This window comes from Haliotis rubra, unplaced genomic scaffold, assembly GCF_003918875.1.
Source record: "Haliotis rubra isolate DU_JTF1 unplaced genomic scaffold, ASM391887v1 Scf59, whole genome shotgun sequence".
Classification (NCBI taxonomy): domain Eukaryota; kingdom Metazoa; phylum Mollusca; class Gastropoda; order Lepetellida; family Haliotidae; genus Haliotis; species Haliotis rubra.
In genome coordinates this window covers 86,876-112,431 of record NW_025767290.1, presented here as the reverse complement: position 1 = coordinate 112,431, position 25,556 = coordinate 86,876, and the positions used below count along the sequence as shown (strand labels likewise).

Genomic DNA, 25,556 nt, shown 5'->3' with positions numbered 1-25,556 from the left:
ACTGGTATGGCCTGGTGTGGCCACGGCCTAATTTGAGTTAGGGTAAGAAGGATTTAGTCTAGATGTCGTGGCTCCTTTCCATACTCCTTTTCGCAACCCTTACGCTATATGTGTAGGATATAACATGACTCGCGGACATTATTGAAAAAAACCTTACTTTTTAATAATGCCCACGGGTCGTGTTATATCCAACTTATAAACCGACAGAAGATAAAATTTCAATATTTGGTATTTATCGTTGAAATCAACTGGGATGAGACTGGCAGCCGACACCTTGTCTTGCACGCGCAATGCACGCGCTACCCGTTTCCTGCACTTGCGCTGCCCGCACTACCCGTCTTGTGAGGAACACACGGTTCATGCTGAGAATCGTATTCTTCACAGCAATCCTTCGTAGCCTAGTGGATAAAACCGCCAAGCTAATAGGCGAAGGGTTGCAGGTTCGAAACCAGATATCGGCACTTTATGTTGGAATTTCTTTAATAATGTGATGTTTTACGATCGCATTTAGTGATAGTAAGACAAAGTTATATCAATCTTCAAAACAAGTATTATTGAAGTAATATCCCGGGGCAGAGGGACAATATTGACGTGACTGTCGGTTTATAATACAATGGAAAGCAGTGCATTGTTTATTAATGAACCTGCATAATCATACACGCACTTTCAAAAACCTGAAACAACGGGATAAAATATTAAAAAAGACATTACTTTGCTCGGAAAGTGATTGAAATGATATATAATATCCTTGCGCTTTTATTTATATTCTGAAAGGCTGGTAGGACTGCTTTTATGGAATACGGCAGTCAGATAAATGTCATACTGTTTGTTGGACGAGTTATTACTTGCCTTGATGGGTATTAATCACCGTTACAGGCCCTTGGATCCGAAAAGAAATTCCCGCCACCGATTACCTCAATAATGTACAACTGACAACTGAAACACTGAAGTCCATCTACATCAACTTCAGAATCATCTTCAAAGTGAAAACCTGCCATGATGCAAACTTCAACACGGGCGAATTAAATGACCAAGGTTTTGATTTTGTTATCTTGGGAGGTGGTGGAAATAAATATTCGTGGATCAGTGGCTGTGCCCGTAAACATACACCTGGACTTCTTTCCTGCAAGGAGTATCGGCCATTCTGGGTCACGATTCGGGGCTATCACGTTTCAGTTGGAAAGGGGGAGAAGGTTGGAGAGAGGGAAATCACGAGATGTTCTGATCCGCGTAACAAAGTATACGATTTGAGCATTACAAACTACTTAAATAATGCTGGCTCATGGCTGTTCAGAATACGTGGGTGAGTTAAAATTTAAAGTCACATCGGCAGTATTTCAGCCATATCGTGACTATGAAACTTGTAAATTAATAAATGAATAAAAACAAATTTGTATAATATACTTACCTGTCTGCAAAGGGCAGTAAAACAACTAGATTATCACAGATATAAATTTAAAACTAGTAATTAAATCTAAAATGTTTAACTATAAATGACAATACAATATTAAAACAGGCTATAGATTGCCAACAACTGAAGGTAGATCACCATGCTAGGGACCATGGGGACTTGTGGTACATTTGCTTCTTGCATGAACCCTAGCTGGGTTTTACACCATCCCTTCAAGATGTTAGCAATTTTGGGCAATCTAGCCACGCATTAAAATAATATATAGCTCTATTACTATTAAAAATAGTAGAAAGTTTACATTTACTTTAATTGTTTTGGGACGTAGGTACCCTCTCAGGAGAACAATAATTTTACAGTGCTTTAACCCCCTTCGAGGATGTTCAGAATACGTAATTAGACTGGCGTTACAGTGAGCAAGAAAATATAATGAACATTTAAAAAGGGCAATATTTTCCGAAACACTTGACGTTTTCAACAGTTTATCGTCATAGTAAAGTGCAGGGATAGAGGCGAGATAATAGGTGTATTTAGGGTGCTTATAATATATAAAGATACATGGTCCCAGTCCCCCACTACAACAGACATATGCTTAAAACTATTTCCCACTATTCGATAGTAAGCAAGAGAAAGAGTTTAACCCCATCACCGTGAATTAGACATAATTCAAAGATTGAGAGAACTAGAACAGTATTTACAAATAAACTGTCACAGACAGTCGCAATTATATTCCACTTGCCCATGACGAGTGAGTGAGTGAGTGAGTTAAGATTAAAAGTCACATCGGCAATATTTCAGCCATATCGTGACTAAAACTAGTTCTAAATTCATAATACATACATATAATATATAAAACCCTGTCAGCAAAGGACAGTTAAACCACTAAAATATTTGAACTATGGGTGACAACACAATATAAAAATAGGCTATATATCGCCAACAACTGAAGGTAGATCACCATACTAGAGACCATGGGGACTTACAGTATATTTGGTTCCTGCATGGACCCTAGGTGGATTTACACCATCCCTTCAGCTATTAGCAATTTTAGAAAATCTAGCCACAAATTAAACGAACATATATTCTACGATTAAAATGGTAGTAGGTTTACATCCACTTCTAAGATGCTTAGCGGTTAGAACAATCGAAAAAGAATACATTAGAGTAAAGAGTACTGTAGGAGGCCGTACGAGGCGATGACAACTGACATGCATCGTGACGTCGCTTACATTGTGACGTAATGTAAAATGGTTCGATTACGAGGGGGCACACTAGAATGGCGCAGTGACGGGATAACGTCATTTAATTGTTACGTCATCAAAAAACTATACCTTTATTGTCTGATAATGTATTCTTTTTTCGATTGTTCTAACCGCTAGGCATCTTAGAATTTACGTTAATGACAGATGTAATTAAAATAATTCAGAGAAGATATTTAATCCGAACGTAAACCGTCATCAAACTGTTATCATTTGTTTTTTCTGGTAACGTTCGTCTGAACGTAGGGGGCAGACACATCGATAGAACAGCGCGCCAGTTAGCCCTGTGCGAGGATTCTTAATTTAGGTCAACTTCTGGTCTAACTAACTGCCAAGGAGGAGAAGAAAACAGACGGGAAGACGATATATTTTCTAGCTCAATACCAGCAGCAGAAATGAAAGTTTTGACTCTTAGTCCCAGAGGCGGAACAAGAGAAGACTTTTTATTGCAGAGATCCTCATAAAGAGGATGAAAAACACAGTTAAATGCAGGGTTAGACTCGTGAGAATATAATTTGGTTATATACTGTAAGGATAATTTTATACGGCGTTGGCTAAGAGATGGCTAATCAGCCTCAACGTACAGACTGTCAATAGGAGAAGTTCTGAAAGACCCAAGACACAGTCTTAGACCCTGGTGATGAATTGAATCAAGTATTTTGAGATTGCTTGTACAGGCCGTAATCAAGTTTCGACCGGATGAGAGATCTATATAGGTGTAGTAGGGTAGTTTGGTCCCCACCCCACTTAGAATTTGAAACAACTTTTAACAGATCAAGTGCCTTCAGGCATTTGGCTTTAAGTGATTTAATGTGTGGCAGAAAAGTTAAATGTGAGTCGAAAAAAGACCCAAGAACTTGGCCTCCTTTACAACTTTGATAGGGTGCCATTTAAAAATCATTCTGGAGCTTTATGCGGTTTATATTTTCGGCAGAAATGTATACAATTAGTTTTGCTATAGAAAATTTAAATCCGTTTTCAAGTGACCATTTGTCGATTTTATTGAGACAAAGTTGTAATTGTCTCTCTATTGTATGCATATTTCTACCTCTACAAGAAACATTAAAATCATCCACAAATAGTGATCCATCAACTGAATCACTTAAAACCTTTGAAAGGCTATTAATCTTAATGCTAGATAAAGTCACAGACAAAATACTGCCCTGTGGAACACCTTGGTCTTGATTAAAGAAATCTGACAAGGTTGATCCCACACGAACTCGAAACTGTCTGTCGGATAAAAAATTAGTTATAAATTGAGGCAAGCGACCTCTCAACCCAAAAGCTTGTAAATCTTTTAAAATACCATGCTTCCAAGTGGTGTCATAAGCTTTTTCAAGATCAAAAAAGATGGATACAGCATGTTGTTTTTTAATAAAAGAATTTTTAACAAATGATTCCAAACGAACCAAGTGGTCAACTGTACTTCGGTTTCTACGGAAACCACATTGTATATCAGTGATTAGATTGTTGGTTTCTAAAAACCAAACTAAGCGATTATTGACCATTCGCTGCATGGTTTTACAAACACAGCTAGTAAAGGAAATAGGTCGATAATTAGATGGATCTGTATGATCCCTGCCAGGCTTTGGGATAGGAACAACTATGGCGTTTCGCCATGAAGGAGGAAAATATCCCGTTATCCAAATATGGACAAAGATGTTAAGTAAAGTTTCCAGGCAAGATTCAGGCAGGTGTTTTAAAAGTTGGTAATGGATATCATCAGGTCACGTTGCAGTATCATGAGCTTGTGATAAAGCAGTGTGAAGTTCATGTAATGAAAAGACCTCATTATAATCTTCACCATTATCAGATTGAAAATTCACCTTTTCTTTTCTTGTTGTGTTTGATAAGCCTGAAATTTTGTATTATAATTTGAGGAAGACGAATGTTCAGCCAAAGTTTCACCCAACTTATTTGCAATATCACATTTTGCAGTTAGGATGTCATTATCATCTTTGAGATGTTGAATACCACTAGATTTGGAACCCTTGCCTTTGATTTTTTGGATCATATTCCATACTCTTGACATAGGAGTACGGGAATTTATTTTGGAAACGTAATTTTTCCAAGTATGACGCTTAATGTGCTTAAACGTTCGTCGAGCTTTAGCATAACTGATTTTTACATTATTTAAGTTATGTACTGTAGGATGGCAGCGAAAATATTTCTCTGCTTTCTTCCTACTTTTCCTAGCTTGTTTGCATTCGTCATTAAACCATGGTTTTTACGTATGTGTGGGTTTACAGAGGACTTAGGAATAATGTCATCAGCTATATGTTTTAGTTTGTCAGAAAACTTTTTAATTGGATCAGGAACATCCATGAAAAGGTCAGGTTTGAGTTCTTCGAGGCAGGTAGCCTTGGAAAAAATCCATCTTGCTAAAGGAGGATCATCGGTAGGGTTAATTGCTGTAAGTACTGTTGGAAAAAGGTCACTCCCACAAAGATCATTATGGGCTGACCATTCGAATTCATTATAAACATTTGAATCAGTGATTGACAAATCTAACGAAGAATATTTACCCGTTGCAGGATGTAAATATGTGTTAGAGCCGTCGTTGAATATGCATAAATTATTATGAGAGATAAAATCTTCAAGACTTTTCCCTTTGTTGTTGGTATCAGTACTTCCCCACAGTGGGTTATGTCCATTGAGATCACCCATTATGATACAGGGTTTAGGTAGTTGGTCAAATAAATCTTGAAGATCGGACTGGTGAAGAGTTGAAGATGGAGGCCCATGACGATGCAGGGTGTAGTAAAGTTGGTTTGTTTGTTGTTTAACACCGCACACAGCAATATTCCAGCTATATGGCGGCGGTCTGTAAAAAATCGAGTCTGGACCAGACAACCCAGTGATCACCATCATAAGCATCGATCTACGAAGTTGGGATACAAGGACACGTGGGTCAACCAAGTCAGCGAACCTGATCACCCGATCCCGTTAGTTGCCTCTCACGACAAGGATTGGTTACTGAAGATCAATTTTAACCCATCACGGGTCGAAAATAGAAGTAGAAGAAAATGAAGCGTTTTTCCCCAATAGTGTCTCACCTGTTTGACAATGCATTGTTACTGTCTTAGGAGTAGAAAATAGTATGGTTCTGAATCTACCCTGTCCTTATTTGTTTGTGTTTTTGTCGTTTAACCCTTCACTTAAAGGTCACATGCAACCAAAATTTGAAACATAATTAAAACACAATTATCACTTATTCATGACATATAATATACATTGCTGATTATGAGAAAAACATATAAATAAAATTATAAGCGTACAATCGCAAATCAAAAGTGCATTATTTTGTCCTTGGGTTTACTTCCCAAGAAACGAAGCAGCCGGGATACCGAACCCAGTCAGAGCGGGTGGGTGTGCACTCAAGTGTAACGGCTTGTTCATTTGCAGACGCCCTCACGGCTCATTGTGTGTGTATATATAGAGATGCTGGGTTTTGTAAATACATGCTCATTTTTTGTGTATAACATTTTGCAATCAACAGACATCATAACATGTGATGTGTACAGGTATCACACCTGCCTGTCTGTGTAATTACATAATGTGACAGAGACCGAACTCGAGCCATAAATCAATGCGTTTTGTTTATGGTGTATAGCCTGATAGGTGTTAAGTTCAAATTGCATGTGGTCAGTGATCGAAGTTGTGTATTGAATATTGTCATTAGCAGACAGGCAGACAGACACATAGGTGTCAATAAAACAAATATTGAGTTTTGTCTGTGACAACGACATATCTATATCACAGTTAGTAATTCTGTCAACGCTAATTAATGACATTGCTTTTAAGTATGGAACTGAGAAAGTGACTCGGTAAGAAGAACGTGTGGTGAAATAGACAAATGAAATTATTTTTCAACTTTATAAGTTGAATTTGCATTTTTGATGATTTGTTTCGGTAAGTCCATACAGAAAGGTATCAGAATCTGCAAATTTGTGTTTTACGTTGCATGTGACCTTTAACAATATCCAGCTATGTGTTGACATCCTTTCAGCCACTGGCGATTGTACTGATATTTAGCCATTATAACAAACGAATTTGCTACGATTAAAAAGCTTGGTTGAGCTAAATTGACTTTAAAAGTTTTGGGACTTACGTACCCTCTCAGGAGGACAATATTGTACAATACTTTAAACACCCCCTCTCCCCCTGTAAGGATACAGCCACTAACTATCTCGATTGCTAATTTATTCTACCGATTACATAGAGAATCTCACCCAAGTGTCTACTGATATCAATTATGTCAACACGAGTTGATAAAGTAATGATGTTTTTATCAACAAGTGTTGATATAATTGTTATCTGTAGACACGAGTGTGAGATTCTATTTATCATGAAAAGTCACTCTTTATTAGTCTTAAATAAAAAATGTGCATCTCTGAACACGGTACTGACATTAGGCTTGCAGTGCAGTGATGTCATAGCCTTGTGACGTCATCAGGTTCATGACGTCATAGCATTGTCAGGGTTTTGTACAAAATCTACTGTAGAACACAGTTTTGGATGATAAATATCATTTATCTCTTCACAAAACATATTAATCAAAATTTATCAATCAATTATATTTCTTCATCAACTGAATGTCATTGATTAAATGATAATTAACATTAGTGAAAAGGTCCTTAACGGTTTTGACATTGAAATATTTATCCCTTGTCATGAAAAAATCAATACAAAGCAGGACAAGCCTGACCGTGATTCCTTCACCACAAGGGATACAAAACGGAGGATCCTTGCCTTTTAACAGGTATTCATGGGTAAATCTGGTATGGCCAATACGACAGACATGATCACCTCTTCAGATTTGGACACTATACAATTCAATAATTTCAATTAAAAGTGAATGTTTGAAGGCACGAAAGTGAGTCTGAACAGATTATATATTGCTTATGTTTATTAGTGTTTTTATAAAAATATATGTTTAAGAGCCTTTAATGTGGCGTTGACTGTAAAATAGAGCTGCTATCCAGTATTCTAGAGTTAAAGTTAATATTTCAGCCATATCGTGACCGGTATTCTAGAAGATACTGTTCTTGATTCAATGACAGTGGCACAAACCACGGTGCCACCATCATTGGACCCATCTGTAAATAAGGATTTGCATGCATTACATGTATATTTACTTTTTAGTTGATTAAATTCTTCTTTATATTCATTAGTTTCTGATTTTGTAAACGTTGACAGTGTTTGGTCAGCTTGTGGCCTCACTAACTGCCAAGGAGGATAAGAAAGAAGGCGGGAAGAAGGACGTTTTCTAGCACAATGCCAGCAACAAAAAGGAAAGGTTTGACTCACAGTCCTAGAGGCGGAACAAGAGCGAGTGAGTGAATAAATATTTAGCAACGACGAGAACAATTTAATATATATGAATATTAAAATCGATAAATTTTGAACGTAAACAACTGTCATCGAAGGGCAGTAAAACAACTAGTTTATCACAGATATAAATGTAATATTAGTAATTAAATATAAAACATTTTAACTATACATGTCAACACAACATAAAAACGTGTAATCCCAATAAACATATGATACAATATAAAAACAGGATATGGATCGCCTGGAAGAACAAGAGAAGACTTCTTGTTGTACAGATCCTCATATAGGGGATTAAAAACACAGTTAACTACAGGGTGAGACTCGTAAAGCGGCTCATCAGTCTCGCTGTAAAGACTAACAGGTGAAGTTCTAAAGGACCCAAGACGAAGTCTCAGACCTTTGTGGTGGACGGAATCTAAAAGTTTTAGATTGCTTTTGCAGGTTCAACCATGTACGATGGAGCCGTAATTTAGTTTCGAACGGAGGAGTGACCTGTATAAGTGTAGGAGGGTACTTGGTCCCCTCACAAATTAGAATTGGAAACGACTTTGAGGTATTTTATATGTGGAAGAAAAGTAAATTGAGTCGGAAATCAGACCTCAGAACTTGGCCTCCTTGACACCTTTGATGGGAGCGACATTTTAAAATAGTTCTGGGTCTTTATGCGGTTCATATTCTTGGCAGAAAGTAAAACAATTTGTTTTTGATTTAGAAAATTCAAAGTCGTTTTCAGGACACAACTTATCTTTTTTGCTTAAACACAACTGCAGTTGCCGTTCAATAGCATGCCTTTTTTTACCTTGACAAGAAATATTAGAATCATCCACAAAAAGTGATCCATCAGTTGATTCATTAAAAACCTTTGATAAACCGTTGATCTTGATACTAAGCAGTGTGACAGACAAAATACTGCCTTGTGGGACCCCCTGATCCTGATTGAAATGATCAGACAGGATTCGACCCACTTGAAGTTGCCTGCCTGTTAAAACTGTGATATGTGTCATGTAAATACTTTAAAATTCCATGCTTCCATGTGGCATCATATGTTTTATCGAGATCAAAGAATATCAATACTGCATGTTGTTTTGATTCTATAGCAAAACAAACAAAAAGATTCTAATCATACCAAATGTTCAATGGTACTTCGATTTTTCTGAAACCACATTGAATATTTGTTGTAATGTTATTGGTTTCAAGATGCCATGTTAATCTATTGTTTACCATTCGTTCCATGGTTTTACAGACACAGCTGGTTAGAGCTATGGGTCTGTAATTAGAAGGATCTGTATGATCCCGGTCAGGCATTGGAATAGGGACTACAATGGCATTATGCCACGAAGGTGGGGAATTCCCTGAAGTCCATATTTGATCAAATATTTCCAAAAGGATATTGAATCGACATTATCCGTTTTATAATTTATTCTTTTCTTCTCCTGTTGTTTCTTATATTTTTAAACTCAGGGACATAATTTGACGTTGAAGAATACTTGGCGAGAGTTTCATCAAGTTTTGATCACAATGTCACCTTTATCACTTTGTAAATTGTCACCCTCTGTAAAGTGGTGAAAAGTAGATGTAGAGCCTTTAATCCTTTTGTATCATATTCCACACCTTTGAAATTGGTGTATGTGAATTTAGTTTGGAAGTATAATTTCTCCAAGACTGACGCTTATTCTGTTTATATGCGCGTCGAGTCTTGGCGTTTAAAAGTTTTACTGTATGTAAGTTATGCACGGAAGGATATCGGTGAAAATACTTTCTTCCTACACTTTCTGGCCTGCTTGCATTCATTATCACACCATTGTTTACGAATATGTGGAATTACAGAGGACTGTGTAATTGTTCTATCAGCAATGGCATTAAGTATATCAGAAAACGACTGAAATTGATCTTTACTGTTCCTAAATAGGTCATGTTTTAAGTGTTCAACACAGTCTCATATAATGACCAATCATCCCTGGCGATGTTCTTTCATGATAACGGTAGATCATCACAAGGGTTGATTGTTTTGAGAATGGTGGGGAAGTGGTCACTCCCACATAGGTCATCATGGACCATCCATTCAAATCCATTATATAAGATGAAATCGGCGAGTGACAGAACTAGGGAAGAATATGTTCCCGTAGCTGGATGTAAATAGGTGGTTGAATCGTCATTGAATATACATAGGTTATTATCTGTAATGAATTACTCAAGGATTTTACCTTTATTATTAGTACGGGCACTTCCCAAAAGCGGGTTGTGTCCGTTCAGATCGCCCATGATGATACATGCCTTTGGGAGCTGATCATACAGATTAGCAGGTCTGACAGTCGGATATCAGAAGATGGAAGGGCATACAAGCTGCAAAGTGTCAACGCAATTGCCAAACAGGACAGGATTTAGATAAAGAATCATGTGGACCAGAACAGTTTGCACATTTAAACTCGTTGTCAAAGTCAGTATTTTCATGACTGCGATGACACACCACAAGTCACGACAACATTTCTCTTCGGAGTGGACTGGGGATATACACGTCCACTCCGATATTAAAGTATCCTGCTTTAATTGACTGAGGTAGGGGTGCAATGGCAAACGCCAAGAGATAGTGAAACCTGACCGCAAAGTCGTGCCAGAATACGGCCTTTGTATTATATACATGTAATGGTTGCTGCCTCAACCACCTCTACCTTATCTATACCATAACCTCACATTTCTCTATCAGTAAACTAACTCTCTTCTCAATGTTCATACACATGATGTAATACGCATCTAATCTCCTACAGTGGAGGAAATAAAGAAGAAGATGATGATGGATCTGAAATCTGCAGTTTAACACATTGTGAATAATCCTATTCATGGAATTGACTGCGAAACTGAAGTACTCGCAAAACAACAAAAAACAAAATAAAAAATTACAAAAAAACCCAAAGAAACAGTAGTGACTGGCGGAAACGCAGGTTGATTGAAAGTTATTTTCATCAAACGTACAAAACCAGCAATAAAGCAGGGTGTGTACCTCCCGAGTGCATGTTTCATAAAACAATAGACAATACTCTACCTTCGTCACTGTTTCATAAAAACACTGAACCCATGTATAATCCATAGTTTCTATGTATACACTGTAATTACTTTACAAGTATATATAAGTATCTGTTCATTTCTAAATTAATTCAATTAATTACGTGTGCTTGTGAAATTTCCAATTTTGTAGTAAACGATATTTTATATGTTCATAATAACATGTATTCCCATTAGCCCTGTTATATGTATCCACCATGACGTCCCTGTGTATTGCGTCGCCATAGCATTGTGACGCCATGGGCACAGTTAACTGTTTATGAGTTTTAAGTGATGATGGGACAGGAACAGGCCCCGAAACGTAGTATCAAAGAATAAAGAAAGATGAAATATTTGAAACTTCTGTATGTTTAGCAAGTATCCAGTTCATATTTCAACAATTCCTGTTCTTCAGTAGCTACTAACCTTTAATACCACATCATGCTGAAATTGTTATTACCCTCCTAATAAGTGAGTGAGTTAAAATTTATCGTCACATTGGCAATATTTCAGCCATATCGTGACGGGAACAATTAATTTTATACATAGTAATTAATGGTAAATTGTAAAAACCTGTCAACGAAGGACTGTAAAATAACTAGATTATCACAGATTTGAATTTAAAACTAGTAATTAGATCTAAAACAGTTTAACTATAGATGACAATACAATATAAAAACAGGCTATATTTTGCCAACAACTGAAGGTAGATCACCATTCTAGGGACAATGGAGACTTACAGTACATTTGCTTCCTGCATGGGCCCTAGCTGGATTGACACCATCCCTTCAGCTGTTAGCAATTGAGACAAATCTAGCCATATATTACAATTACACATACTTTACGATTAAAAAAGTGGAGTTTTAATTTACTGGGAATGTTTTGGGACTTACGTACCCTCTCAGGAGGACAATAATTTTACAGTACTTTAACCCCCCTCAAGGATACAGACACTAACAATCTGAGTTATTAATTCATACTTCCAATCATAAAATACTTACCTATTTAACAAATCTAATTATTTTTAAAATGCAATAACTAAATGAGAACTGATATTATTAAAAATATCCTTCATAGTTCGTGATTTAAAATTGTTATCCCTTGTGATGGAATATTCAATGCAGTCAAGCAAGACATGCTTGACCGTGATTCTCTCATCACAAGGGATGCAGAACAGAGGATCCTCGAGGACCTTTCAATAGGTATTCATGTATATATCTGGTGTGGCCAATACGACATCGTCGCATGATGACCTCTTCAAATCTGGACTGACAACCCAAGTAGGTGTAACCAATAGTTGGTTTTATTTCGTGTAATTTATTAATACCCACTTGGGTGTCCCACTTCTTTTGCATCAGATCACGGATATAAGATCCAATAGCACCTTTGTAATCAGAGTATGGGATCAGAAGTGGTGTCACAGATTTGTGTAGTGCTGCCTTGGCAGCAAGATCGGCCTTTGTGTTCCCAGAAATGCCAACGTGGCTGGGTAACCAACAAAAGATGATGTCGCATTGGCCAGAAGCAAGCTCATTATACAATTCAATAATTTCTAATATAAGTGGATGTTTACAAGAAAGATTTTTAATAGCCTGAAGACACGAAAGAGAATCGGAAAAGATTATGTATTGTATATATTTACGGTGTTTATTAATATATTTAAGAGCTGTTAATATGGCGTTAGCTTCCCATGTGAAAATAGAGCTGTTATTTGGTAGTCGCGAAGATGTTGTTCTGGATCCAATGACAGTGGCACATGCCACTGCGCCACCATCCTTGGGCCCATCTGTAAATAAGGATTTGTATGTATTATATTTATTTTTTAATTGATATTATTCTTGTTTATACTGTAATTCATTAGTTTCAGATTTCTTAAACTTTGTCAGAGTTAGGTCAACTTCAGGTCTCACCAGTTGCCAAGGAGGAGCAGAAAGAAGACGGGAAGGAGATATATTTTTGATACGACGTAGGTTAAGGGATGGCTCATCAGCCTCAACATAGAGACTATCAATAGGAGAGGTTCTAAAGGACCCAAGACAAAGTCTTAGGTCTTACAGAATCAAGTAGTTTTAGGTTGCTTTTGAAGTCTCCACCATATTTGATGGAGCCATAATCAAGTTCCCAGCGCACCAATGATCGATATAGGTGGAGGAGGGTAGCTTGATCCCCTCCCGACTTTGAGTTGGAAACAACTTTAAACAAATCAAGGGCCTTCAGGCATTTAGCTTAAAGGGATTTAATATGCGGCAAAAAAGTTAAATGAGAGTCGAAAATTAGACCCAAGAACTTGGCCTGCTTGACAACTTTGATCAGGGTGCCATTAAAAATAGTTCTGGGTCTTTATGCGGCTTATATTTTCTACAAAAGTAATAATAATAATAATAAGTGTTCTTGTATAGCGCACAAATCAAACTGCAAGGCAATTTCTCTAGGCGCTAAAAGATAGAGTGATCTGAAGAAAGGATTAAAGTTCATAAGCTTGTTTAAAAAGGAAAGTTTTCAGTTGGGACTGGAAAGATTCCACGGACGCGTCTTGTCGGATGTGAAGAGGCAGTGAGTTCCAGAAAAGGGGAGCTGTGTAAGAGAACTGTCTATGTCCATATGACTTTAATCTGACCTTGGGGACATTCAACAGACAATTAGAACTTGATCTTAAAAGCCGTGGTGGGACATATTCACTGAGGAGATCTTTCAGATAGATTGGAGCTTTGTCATGGAGGCACTTGAAAGCGAGAGTGAGGATTTTATATTCTATTCTCTGTTTCGTGGGCAGCCAATGTAAGCGATCAGCAATGGTGTAATGTGACTGCGCTTGTTGACTCGGCAAATCAATCGCGCCAGAGTTCTCCTGAGTTCTGAATCTGGAGCTTGGACAATAGATCTTGGCGGATATTTACAAGAAGACTGCAGCAATAATCCAAACGTGAGAGAACAAGTGAACGAACTAGGTGGTGAGCTGCATCAAATGTCAGAATATCACGAATGGAAGCAATATTTCTGAGATGAAAATAGCATGACTTACAAACAGAGTTTACGTGTGTTTCCATGGATAAATTTGAGTCTAGAAAACACACAAGGTCTTTCACGGAATCACTGAAAGGAACTTTCTCATTACCCACTACCAACGAAGACACATCCACCTTAGCAGTGCTACTGGGTGATCCACACAGCAAAACCTCGGTCTTACTGTCATTTAATCTCAGCTTCCTTTGTATCATCCATGCTTTGGAGTCAAGGATACAGTCTTCGATTATAGACATATCGGCTGGAAGTGAGTCCGGTTTAGTGGAACGCAACAGCTGGGTGTCATCAGCATATGACTCGTACATCACAACATGATGCCGAATGATATTGCCGAGATTCTTCATATAGAGTGAAAAGAGAATGGGCCCAAGAACGGAACCTTGTGGCACTCCGTATGTAAGCTGATGCGTACACGATTTCACGTCTTGAATGACCACAGATTGTGTCCTATTATTGAGGTATGAGACAAACCATCCAAGAGCTGTGCCATGAATACCAAATTCTGTTTTCAGACACTCAGTTAGTTGAACATGGTCAATGGTATGAAAAGCCGCTGATAAATCAAGCAGCGTTAGAACTGTAACATAGCCCGCATCAGCTGCAGCAAGAAGTCTCTCCATCACATGCAGAAGTACGGTCTCTGTGGAATGATCGGAGCGATATGCAGACTGATGCACGTCATAGAGATCATTCAAGGTCAAGTGATCAACAAGGCGTACCTTGATTGCCTTCTCAAGCAATTTTGATATGAAGGATAAATTAGAGACAGGCCTATAGTTCGATAGTGTGTCAGCGTCTAAGCCAGGCTTTTCAGGAGTGGCTTAACAACAGCGACCTTCAGACACTTGGGGACACATCCGGAAGATAAACTGCTGTTTATTATCCGTGTGATCACTGGAAGCAAAACATCAATGAACTCAAGAACAAATCGTGTTGGTGCTGGATCCAACATACAAAATGTTGGTCTTGCTGATGTTAAAAGCTTTAGGACCTCTGCTTCTGAAAATGGTGCAAAAGCACTGATGAAGTGTACTTGACCCAATGGCGTTGGTTCATGATGCGTTACAGGTATATCCAATGAATCAAGTTCATTTCGAATCTTGCAGATTTTGTCAACAAAAAAGCTATTGAAGTTATCCACAAGTTCCCCCAGATCAGACGTCTGTGGGAGAGCAGAATCCTTAGCCTTGCCAACTAAGCGGTTTAGGAGCTGATACATCTCTCTGCTGGATCTTACTGACTGTAGAGCTGATAGAGTGTATGCAGACTTTGCCCTCCGTACTGCCCTAGTTACACAGTTTCTAGCGGCAGTGAACATTTGACGATACACTTCTAAACCCGACTGTCTCCATCTCCGTTCTATGACACGACGCTCTCTTTTTAAGGAAGCGATCTCTTCATTAAACCATGGTAACGACGAACGGTCGGGAATATTCTTCTCTTTAAAGGGTGCATGCCTATCAAGGAGATGGGATAGGTGTCATTATACAATTCACATAAAGTTTCCGGATCATCAGTTTGGCTCGTGAAAAGTAGTGAGTTTAGTAAATCTGATCTAAAGTCCTCCCTATCAATTTTCTTAATATTGCGAGATTTGACAGTTTTAACAGACTTTGGCGGTTTCACTAAAGATAGGATACAGGTGATAACGTGGTGATCAGACATCTGGGAGTCCAACACAGATACATCATCCAAGATATCCCGGTCCTGTCGAGTAACAACCCAGTCAAGGGTATGTCCTGATCTATGGGTAGAAGAAGCCACATTCTGCACAAGCTCATGAGATTCCAGGAGCTTAATCCACTTTTTCGTGACGGCATCCTGTGGATTATCCCAATGAATGTTGAAATCTCCCAGAACTAATATGTTTTTCTGTGTGAGATTTGACAGAAGCAATGAGAAATCTTCAATGAAATCCTGTTGAGTAGAACCATTACGTTTGGATACAGGTGGACGATAGATGCACACACATCTCACATGAACGTTCCCATTGTACTGCACAAAGCTCAGCTGTTCGAAGTGTACACAATTAGTTTTAGGCTTGGAAAATGTAAAGCCGTTTTCAAGACACCATTTATTTATTTTGTTTAAGCACAACTGCAATTGCCGTTCAATAGTATGCATACTTTTATCACGACAAGAAATATTAAAATCATCCACAAAAGTGATCCATCAATTGAATCGTTTAAAACCTTGGATAAACTGTTGATCTTGATACTAAATAAAGTGACAGACAAAATACTGCCTTGAGGGACACCCTGATCCTGATTGTAATGACCAGACAGGGTTGAACCCACACGGACTTGAAATTGCCTGTCTTTTAAAAACTGTGATATTAAAAGAGGCAAACGGCCTCTCAAACCAAAATCATGTAAATCCTTCAAAATGCCATGCTTCCATGGTCGTGTCATAAGCTTTCTCAAGATCAAAGAAAATTGATACAGCATGTTGTTTATTTACTATAGCATTTTAAACAAAGGATTCTAAACGTACCAAATGATCAATGGTACTACGATTTTTCGTGAAACCACATTGAATATCTATTATGAGGTTATTGGTTTCAAGATACCAAGTTAATCTATTATTCACCATACGTTCCATGGTTTTACAGACACAGCTAGTTAGAGATATCGGTCTGTAATTTGACGGATCTGTATGATCCCTGCCAGGTTTTGGTCCTTCTAAAAAGAGTGACATGCAGCATGTACATACAAACTATGAAGTTGATACCTATATAATTTCGTGCTTTGAAGTTTACACAGATTCCCGAACGTTGGTTGGTTGAGAGAGCGGTCATGTGATCTAAACTTCAAGGTTCATTTCCCTTGAACCCTTCAAATCGTTCATACATGTGTAAACATCGTTCATACGTGTGTGAACGTTTTCGAGCCGATCTGGGTCATGTGAACTTTTGCCGGAACTACTTTCCGGGTTTTCCCCAGGATACTCGCTGTCCAGCTTGACGCAAACAAAATAAATCATTTGCATTCACACTCCTTTTAATTTATACATATCACTTACTTGTTTTTGTACGTAACAAAAAGCGCCAACTGAACACAGTTTTGCAAAAATCTGACCGACAACAAGTCCCAGCCAGTGCGACCTAATTTTTCAAGAAAAACACTATATGTTATGTATAAATCCTTTATTCTGCCATTATTTAATTATTGTAGTTGTATATGGGATAACTGTACAGTTAGTCAGGCATCAATGCTTGAACAATTGCAGCTTGATGCACTAAGAACAATATGTGGGGCTACAGGGGGAACAAGTCATAATAAATTATATTCAGAAACTGATCTTTTACCTCTAGTAGAAAGAAGGCGCATTCAGAAACTGACCCTATTCCATAAAATGATACATAACAAAACACCAGATTACTTAAACAGTCTCGTGCCAGAATCTGTCTCTGTTGCAAATCCATATAACTTAAGAAACTCTTCTAATTTGCAAAAAATCCCTATAAGAACTACTTCATATGCTAAATCATTTTTGCCCAGTACTATTGAACTTTGGAATTCTTTACCTGAAGAACTCAGACTTATACAGTCACCAAGTGAATTTAAAAACAAGATTACACTATATTGTAATACTTCATTCGGATTTGATATCAACATTGGAAACAGGTTCTGTCAAATAATCCACTGTAGACTCCGATTAGAATGCAGCGATTTAAATGCCCCTAAAGTAAGTAGATTTATATCCGACAACCCATCATGTATTTGTGGTGCCGCCTTCGAGGACACCCTTCATTATCTTTTTATATGTCCCAATTATGATGCCATAAGAAACGATTTATTTTATTTCAAACATGGATATAACATAAATGACGCTCTGTATGGTAACTTAGAATTACCTAGATCTATAAATCATGATATTATCAAATCTGTACATACCTTTATTACCAGTTCAAAAAGATTTAATCTGTCTTAAGTTTTCATCTGTCCCTTTGCAGTATTTGTGGCTGTGTGGATGTTCATATTCATGTATATTGTATGCTTATTGTTATTTATGATACCATGTATTTTTGTAATATTGTTATGAAATGTAAGTCGCATAAATGTTGTTTCGTCTGGAGAGGCATTAATATAAGCGTTTTGCTTGTTTGCCGAACCAGTTTCTGAACAATGTATCAGAAATAAATATGTTTAAACCACCTAATTTTCAAATTTCCGCTACGGTTTCAAGGACATCCAATGATCTTGCTGCATTTGGTGATGCCACTTTAGCGAGCGATCCTGTTTCAAGTCACCCCAATTTTGGTAATGTCGCTTCTTCACGACCAAACGGATTTCCAATTGCCGAGCATTCTTCCTTAACACAAGAGTTTAATCTCTCGCGGTTTGCGGGTTCTGCCCCGTGATCTGTTTCAAAACTGCTCATTAACTTTCACAATAAACAATCACAAATAAATAGAATACACCAACGAAATCTGCTTCCAATTCGCCACGCCGCAAAATTTCGAAGTCGGTCAGTGTATTATTACGCAGTCAAACGAATCCGTCATAGTTTTATAGGTACTATGGCAGTTTGTTAAAATGATACTGTTATTGATATTTGTTTCTGTTTGATAAATTTATTGATGTTATGCTTATTAAAGCAGTTTCAAACTTATTGACAGATTTGTTGTAATATTTTAAGGAATACTTTGAGAACTATTTCTTCATGGGTTGGGATACATGTGTAAAAAAATGGCCAAACATCGCTATAATACGGTCTTGAACAGAATGACATTACCACATTTTACAGGTATTAAAACACATCACTGTAAACAATGATCATGTAGAAGTGGGTAAAAAACGCATGTGTAAACATCAAAGTGCGAAACTATAAGAATTGAATGTCACTTTGTGTGTTTGCACTGAAAAATGAACGATGTCAAAGCGTTGTTCAAACTCTCGTGTAAACTCGCTCGTTCACACGAGTTTGAACAACGCTTTGACATCGTTCATTTTTCAGTGCAAACACACAAAGTGACATTCAATTCTTAATTATACTATACTACATATGTAGCCCTGATTACAAAGCAATTTACACGCTAACGATAGTATGGTTGATATTTGATTTTGCAATTATGTCAGATCCAGAGGGGAACATGCTGTCACCCATGACCAATTGCGCAGATCGATGCTCATACTGTTGATCACTGGATTGTCTAGAGTATTATAACAAGGACATGAGATCAGCTAAAGTGATTTCATGTAGGACAGGCATCCCTTTGTCCACTGTTTATCGTGTTTTGAAAACTATTGCACATGGATATGGCATTGAGCACCAGGGAGGCTCAGGTAGGCCCAGAAAATTGACTGTCGGTGACAGAAGGCGGCTTGGTATTCTTGTTTCTAAAAACAAACGAAGGAGTCTAGAAAACTTAAGGCTGGATATGATTGATAGTGGAACTGTGGCTGTCTGTAAGGAGACAATTACAACTGAACTGCATGCAATGGGTTGGCAGAAGAGTCGAGGAATTCCATCACCGATCATGGAACCTGAACAAAAGGAGCGAAGGTTGAACTGGTGCTTACAGCATAGAAATCTTAACTGGGCAATGTGAATTTCTCAGATGAAAGTTCTGTGTGGCTGTTTCCTAATACACTGAAATTCTGGACCAAACAAACTGAAAAACCTTTGTATCAGCGCCCAAAGTACAGTCCGAAATCCCTATCTGTGTTAGGGGCAACGCCCCTCTGTGTATTTGAAGGGAATATGAACAGTGAGCGGTACACAGATATTCTCGAGGGACATTTACTTCTATCTGCTCACGTGTTCTATGGAATTTTTGGATTTTCCAGCAGGACAACGACCCAAAACATCGTTCAAAGCATTCACAGGCCTGGTTAACTTCTTTGATCAGTAGTATGCCCCGCCGCATTGCTGCCCATGGTGACTTGACAAAATACTAACTGTTCACCTGTCTTTGAATCTGGAGTTATGTTCTGCTTATATTCACATTTAATACGTGAGTAATGAGTGAACAAAATACAATCTTTAAATTCTCAATAATTTCTGGTTGTACTGTACAGACGGCATAATACAAGTTGAAATGTTTACCGGTTTCGATTGTATTATTTTATATAGTGGTATAACAACATGATTAGGTAAATTCAAGTATGCAAAGTAAACAAATGTGACCATTATATTTCTAATTTCCATATCTCATTCGTTACTTCATGTGTTACTATCTAGTCTATTGCTGTGATTACTACTTTTGCTTCGTGTATATATGTTGTTCATTACAATAGAATCCGGGGTAGAATAGGTATTCAGCAACCCATGCTTGCCACAAAAGGCGACTAACGGGATCGGGTGGTCAGGCTCACTGACTTGGTTGACACATGTCATCGGTTCCCAATTTCGCAGATCGATGCTCATGCTGTTGATCACTGGATTGTCTGGTCCAGACTCGATTATTTACAGACCGCCGACATATAGCTGGAAAATTGCTGAGTGCGGCGTAAAACTAAACTCACTCACGCACTCATCACAATAGAAAGGTTCCATTTTATTCTAGCACCTCTGTGTGTAGTGTTTAGACTGGACCTGGATGGCAGGCAGTTCAAAATAGGTTAGTGATCAGTACGATTGTTAATATGTGTCAAATAAATCCAGTATTATCCCTCCATTTCATTCAGTCTGTATTGTTGTTTTCTAAATATCCATGTACTGTCTAGTCAGTGATAGTCAACTCTTGATGTATGTTCATTAGGTACATGTTATTAGTCTTAATTTGTGTAAAACGTGAGAGTTCACATTCACTGGGTCAAATAGTATTGTGAATATTATATGCAAATCTTGTAAGGACACGATATTTTTTGCCTGTACGATTCTGTGGTGTAAATTCACATTCTCAATTAATGTTGTGATTTTGTTATCCACGGGTCAGAAATAAAACAAGGATATGCAAGGTGACAAAGACCCATCTGATGCTCAAAGAGAAAAGAACCGTCTTCAAGCGTGCCACCAAATAAGGAAAAGAGGGGGAACTCCTTGGCTGTAATACAGTATGAGAAAAGGAGAAGGCTGCTAAAAGGAAATTTACAAAATACAGAATCCTGAACTTCGAACACAGCTTTAGGAGCTAAGTCAAACTAAAGAAAGAGAAAGCTCCAGAGTTTGCAGAAATTTGCCATTCATGAGCAGATGAGTAAGACATCGTGATCCCCATATAGAAAAAGAACAAAACAAAACGCTGCTTCCGCCGCTTTTAGCAATATTCCAGCAATATCACGGCAGGGGAGACCAGAAATATGCTTAACATATTGTGCAGCTTTAAGAACGAAGTTCAAACTGTGTACTTCGACCAAAACATAGTGACCATCTGTCCATCATTAGCATTGTTCTAGAAGTGAGTAAAAACATAAGGACAATAATTAGGTATGCACGTAATGAAACAGTTCCTTTCAGACCCCTGCCAAAGCGCCAATCAAGAAGGTCAGATTCAGCCAAGTAGCGTGGGCCTCTGACATTGACGAGAAAACTATAAAACTGAGATTCTCCCAGTCTCAGGTAAGTGACACACCCTACTCAATAGTTGATAGGACTATTGGGATATGCACCAACCAACGGCAATGTGTATGTAGTTGGTAATATTTAATTCCATGGCACGAGCAGGTCACATTAATTCAATTTCTTGACACACACGAGACACGAGCAACTGCGCCGGTGTACCACGATAACCACGAGCATTTACGATCTTCTTTGATGAGAATCAGGTATGCACAAAGCGTCGATAAAATGTGATTTCAGTGATTGAGACAACATTTAAACATTACTATCATTGTATGAATATGGTTCTTCATCTAAGCATGATTGGGCATGATCTCCATTAAAACATCATAGAAACATTAAAACAACGTGATAGAGACTCGCAACATCGACTTTGTCCCCCACAGCCCCTCTCGTCCCCTACACCGGGGTCGCCAATCGCCGCCTGGTATCCCTCATGTCCAGACTCAGCCTTGGCGACATCCAGCTGGTAGGTGAACCATAAACATCACGTTTCAGGCCGAATCCTGTTGTCGTCTTCCTTCTTGGGACATTTTGCTTTAGAAATATCTTGTCAACTGCCAAACATAATGTATATTCGGTATCCGAGTATTACTTAATAATAAATAATGCACACAATCAGGATATATTGATAATGTTTTGTTTGTTGTTGTTTAGTGAGTGAGTTTAGTTTTACACCGCACTGAGCAATATTCCAGCTATTTGGCGGCGGTCTGTAAATAATCGAGTCTGTACCAGACATTCCAGTGATCAACAGCATGAGCATCTATCTGCGCATATAGGGAACCGATGACATCTGTCAACCAAATCAGCTAACCTGACCACCCGATCCCGTTATTCGCATCTTACGACAAGCATGGGTTACTAAAGGCATATTCTACCCCGGATCTTCACGGTTGTTTGGCATACGAGGATTAGGATATAGTATACATAATGCACACAATGCGGTCATATTGTTAATGTTTTGTCTGTTGTTTAACGTCGTAAACAAAACCAAAAAACACTAAAGGTATGACCGGATTATGTGTACTGTTCATGCTATTGTTTTCACAGATCAACGATTGAGATCAGGAAAAACGAGAAAGATGTCTGCTGTCCACACAGGAGAAGAAAAGAAATATGGCACCTCCAGAGGACAGAACGGCGGTCGGATTCGTTGGGTGGCTCAGAAGAGGAGGCAACAAGACAATCCATCTTCCTCCTGCCACCACTACTGCCACAACGTCGTCTGTCTCTGCAGCCTAAAATGCCTCCTCTTACCACAGGAGATCTGTTAAGAGGTAGGCATCAGATAATGATTGCTGCTGTGACTATGTTCTGATACAATCATTTCGGACATGCCAAGATAGGTCCCAGTACTACATGCTTGTTGTAACAGACGACAAAAATGTTCGTCGGGCAGCACGAGTATAACGTGCAAGGATTTGGCATATGTACCTGGAGGGCCACTTCTCAGAGGTCTCATCTGTCTGCTCATACTATTGACCACTTGTTTGTCTACTCCAGTCTCGACTGGCGTAGGTTAACAACTCTTCATTTCTCAAGGCAAAAATATTGCAACGTCGTCATTGACGTAATGAAATTCAGATTCTGCCTCACCCGCCACAGAAATAGTTCATGTGTTCGCGTTCCACCATTTAAGAGTGGTAGATTAATATTGGTTTAAAATTACTGTACTGGACATTTTAAAAATATTTGTATACATATTTTGAACATGTTAAAATAGTTTTGTTATGGAATGTTTATAAAAGATCTAATGATGGTACTAATGATTACTAATACAATGAGTACATAACAAACATGATTAAATACTTCCTTCTAAACGTCGACGTGTCTTTATGTGTAAATATGCATATTCAGTCGATACCCTCTTCCTCCCCCTGTACTGAAATTTAAACAGCATTGGTATTATTTATTAATCATTGAGTAAACATTCACCATGAAACACATGAACAAGCGCGGAGAAAGGTTCTCTTTTGTAGAACAAAGGACCGTGGCGCCAGCCTGAGCCCCAATGGCCATGTTTGTTTGTTGTTAAACGCCGAACACAGCAGTAGCGCAGCTATTTGGTGGCGGTCTGTAAATAATCAAATTTGGACCAGACAATCCAGTGACCAACTGTATGAGCATCGATCTAATTGGAATACGATGCCAAGTGTCAGGTATACAAAATGGCGGCTGCTTAGCGGAAATATTGACATCATTTTTTATATATACCTGGCAGAAGATTGTTGCATTTTTAAAAAAAACCAAAAAAAAACCCAGGTCAAAGCATGCATACGGTAAGAATAAGTCACGTTGCGGCAGGTACGTTTAAAATGCGGTGTCAGAGATCCGACAAGTGGTGACAGCGCGATCAACCCTGTGTTAGCTTTTGACAGCTTCGATATTTTAGATGCATCGGAATCATTTGGGGACCATGCTAGTGAGGAATACGTTCCCATTGGAGCCATGAAAGGTGAGAAATCGGTTTCATTGAATGGAGATTCACGCAGTGACATAAAGCTTTCAAAATTTAAAACTGCTGAAAACCTCCGATCTCAAGTCCTTGACAATCAGGAACGTCAACCTGAAATTCTTCATATGAGGCAGAATTTACTTTTGTCAAGAGACTGAGTGTTCATCATGTCATGAACAGGATTCTTTTGATGATTGAAAAAGTGACAATATTGATATGTCGACATTGTCAGATATATGTGGCTAAGAACTACACCTTACAAAGGTCAGGTAATCAATCTGGTAACAGCCCCTTTCAAGTCAATGATATTTTATGCTCTTTTTGTCAGAGGTGGAGTGGACTTGGTCATGCTGCAATGAAAACATTTGTTTGGCTTTTGGAATGGAAGGTCTTCATGCCAAAACATTTCAACACTAACAAGACATTCTTTGAAAAGTTGTTATTGAAAATACTGAAGACGTTCTGTCAGTGTACGATTGAACAGACCTGTGGTGACTGTTTCAAATAATGTACCCTTAGAAATAACTGTTAGTTATTACGGATCATGACAGAAGAGACGCCACACTTCAAATTATGGTGTTGGAGCAGTTGTCGATGGTTTGACTTCAAAACTCACAAGGCTGTCACCGACCTTCAACCTTTTGAACCAGACATCAGTATTGACAAGGAAGATGCATTACCATGCTCCTGAAAGGATGGGCACGGCTTTTATAATATGTCAAAAGAGTTTAGATTGGGCGGTAGGGGCTGAGGGAAACTTACTAAGAAAAAGATTTGAAATTGTAGTATTATTACCGCTTTGCCATCACTAACAATGTTTGGTGACATCGATGGCACGAGGAACGTCAACTGATGATGCTCCCCATCATAGTAGGTCCCACTGGCCCCTCCAGCTGGTGTTTTAAATAGAGCACTTGCTAATGATCAAGAGCCTCCTGCTCATGAAGACAACATGAGACGTTACCTTGATGCACATATTGCCGAACAGATGGTAAGATCTGTGATCTGTAAACAATCGAGACCTTTGTAGTTTTCATGATTTTGTAACTATTTGATACATTATTAGTATTATTATTATTACATACACGTCTTGTATGTAAAAACAATGTATATTGTAGTTATAAGATCAATTTAATCTATTATCGTAAGATTTAACAGTTATAGCAGTGTATGAAATATGCCCCGTCCGAGTCGGGTTAGATTTCTAACGGACGGTCTAAATTTACAGCTGGCCAGCCCGATGGTCTTGCAAATGTTTTATAGAAACTTTTAGTCGGATTTATCAGAAAATGAATAGACTGTTAGAGAGTAAATACATGTCTCAGGGTCATTAAATTATTCATTGTAACTAAAAACTTTAGTTATTTTCTTTGGATTGTCTAGTCTGGTTAAATCCATTTTGGGCAGGTAACATTTTGAAGTTACCAGCCCTGATATCTGCATGACTGGGTTTTGGGCTTATTTCATACACTGGTTATAGTTCGCACAAGAGAGCGGCCTGAATTGTCCCGCGATCTACCTGCGATTA

The 25,556-nt window shown here is 38.2% G+C and overlaps 1 long non-coding RNA gene across 1 annotated transcript; it reads left to right on the top strand.

The window, feature by feature from the left end:
• The first annotated feature begins 479 nt into the window (after nt 1-479).
• On the top strand, nt 480-24,783 carry LOC124254998. Its single transcript, XR_006892603.1, has 4 exons — nt 480-591; nt 5,352-5,354; nt 15,761-15,768; nt 24,773-24,783. It is a non-coding gene; the product is annotated as an uncharacterized LOC124254998 (long non-coding RNA).
• The last annotated feature ends 773 nt before the right edge of the window (nt 24,784-25,556 follow it).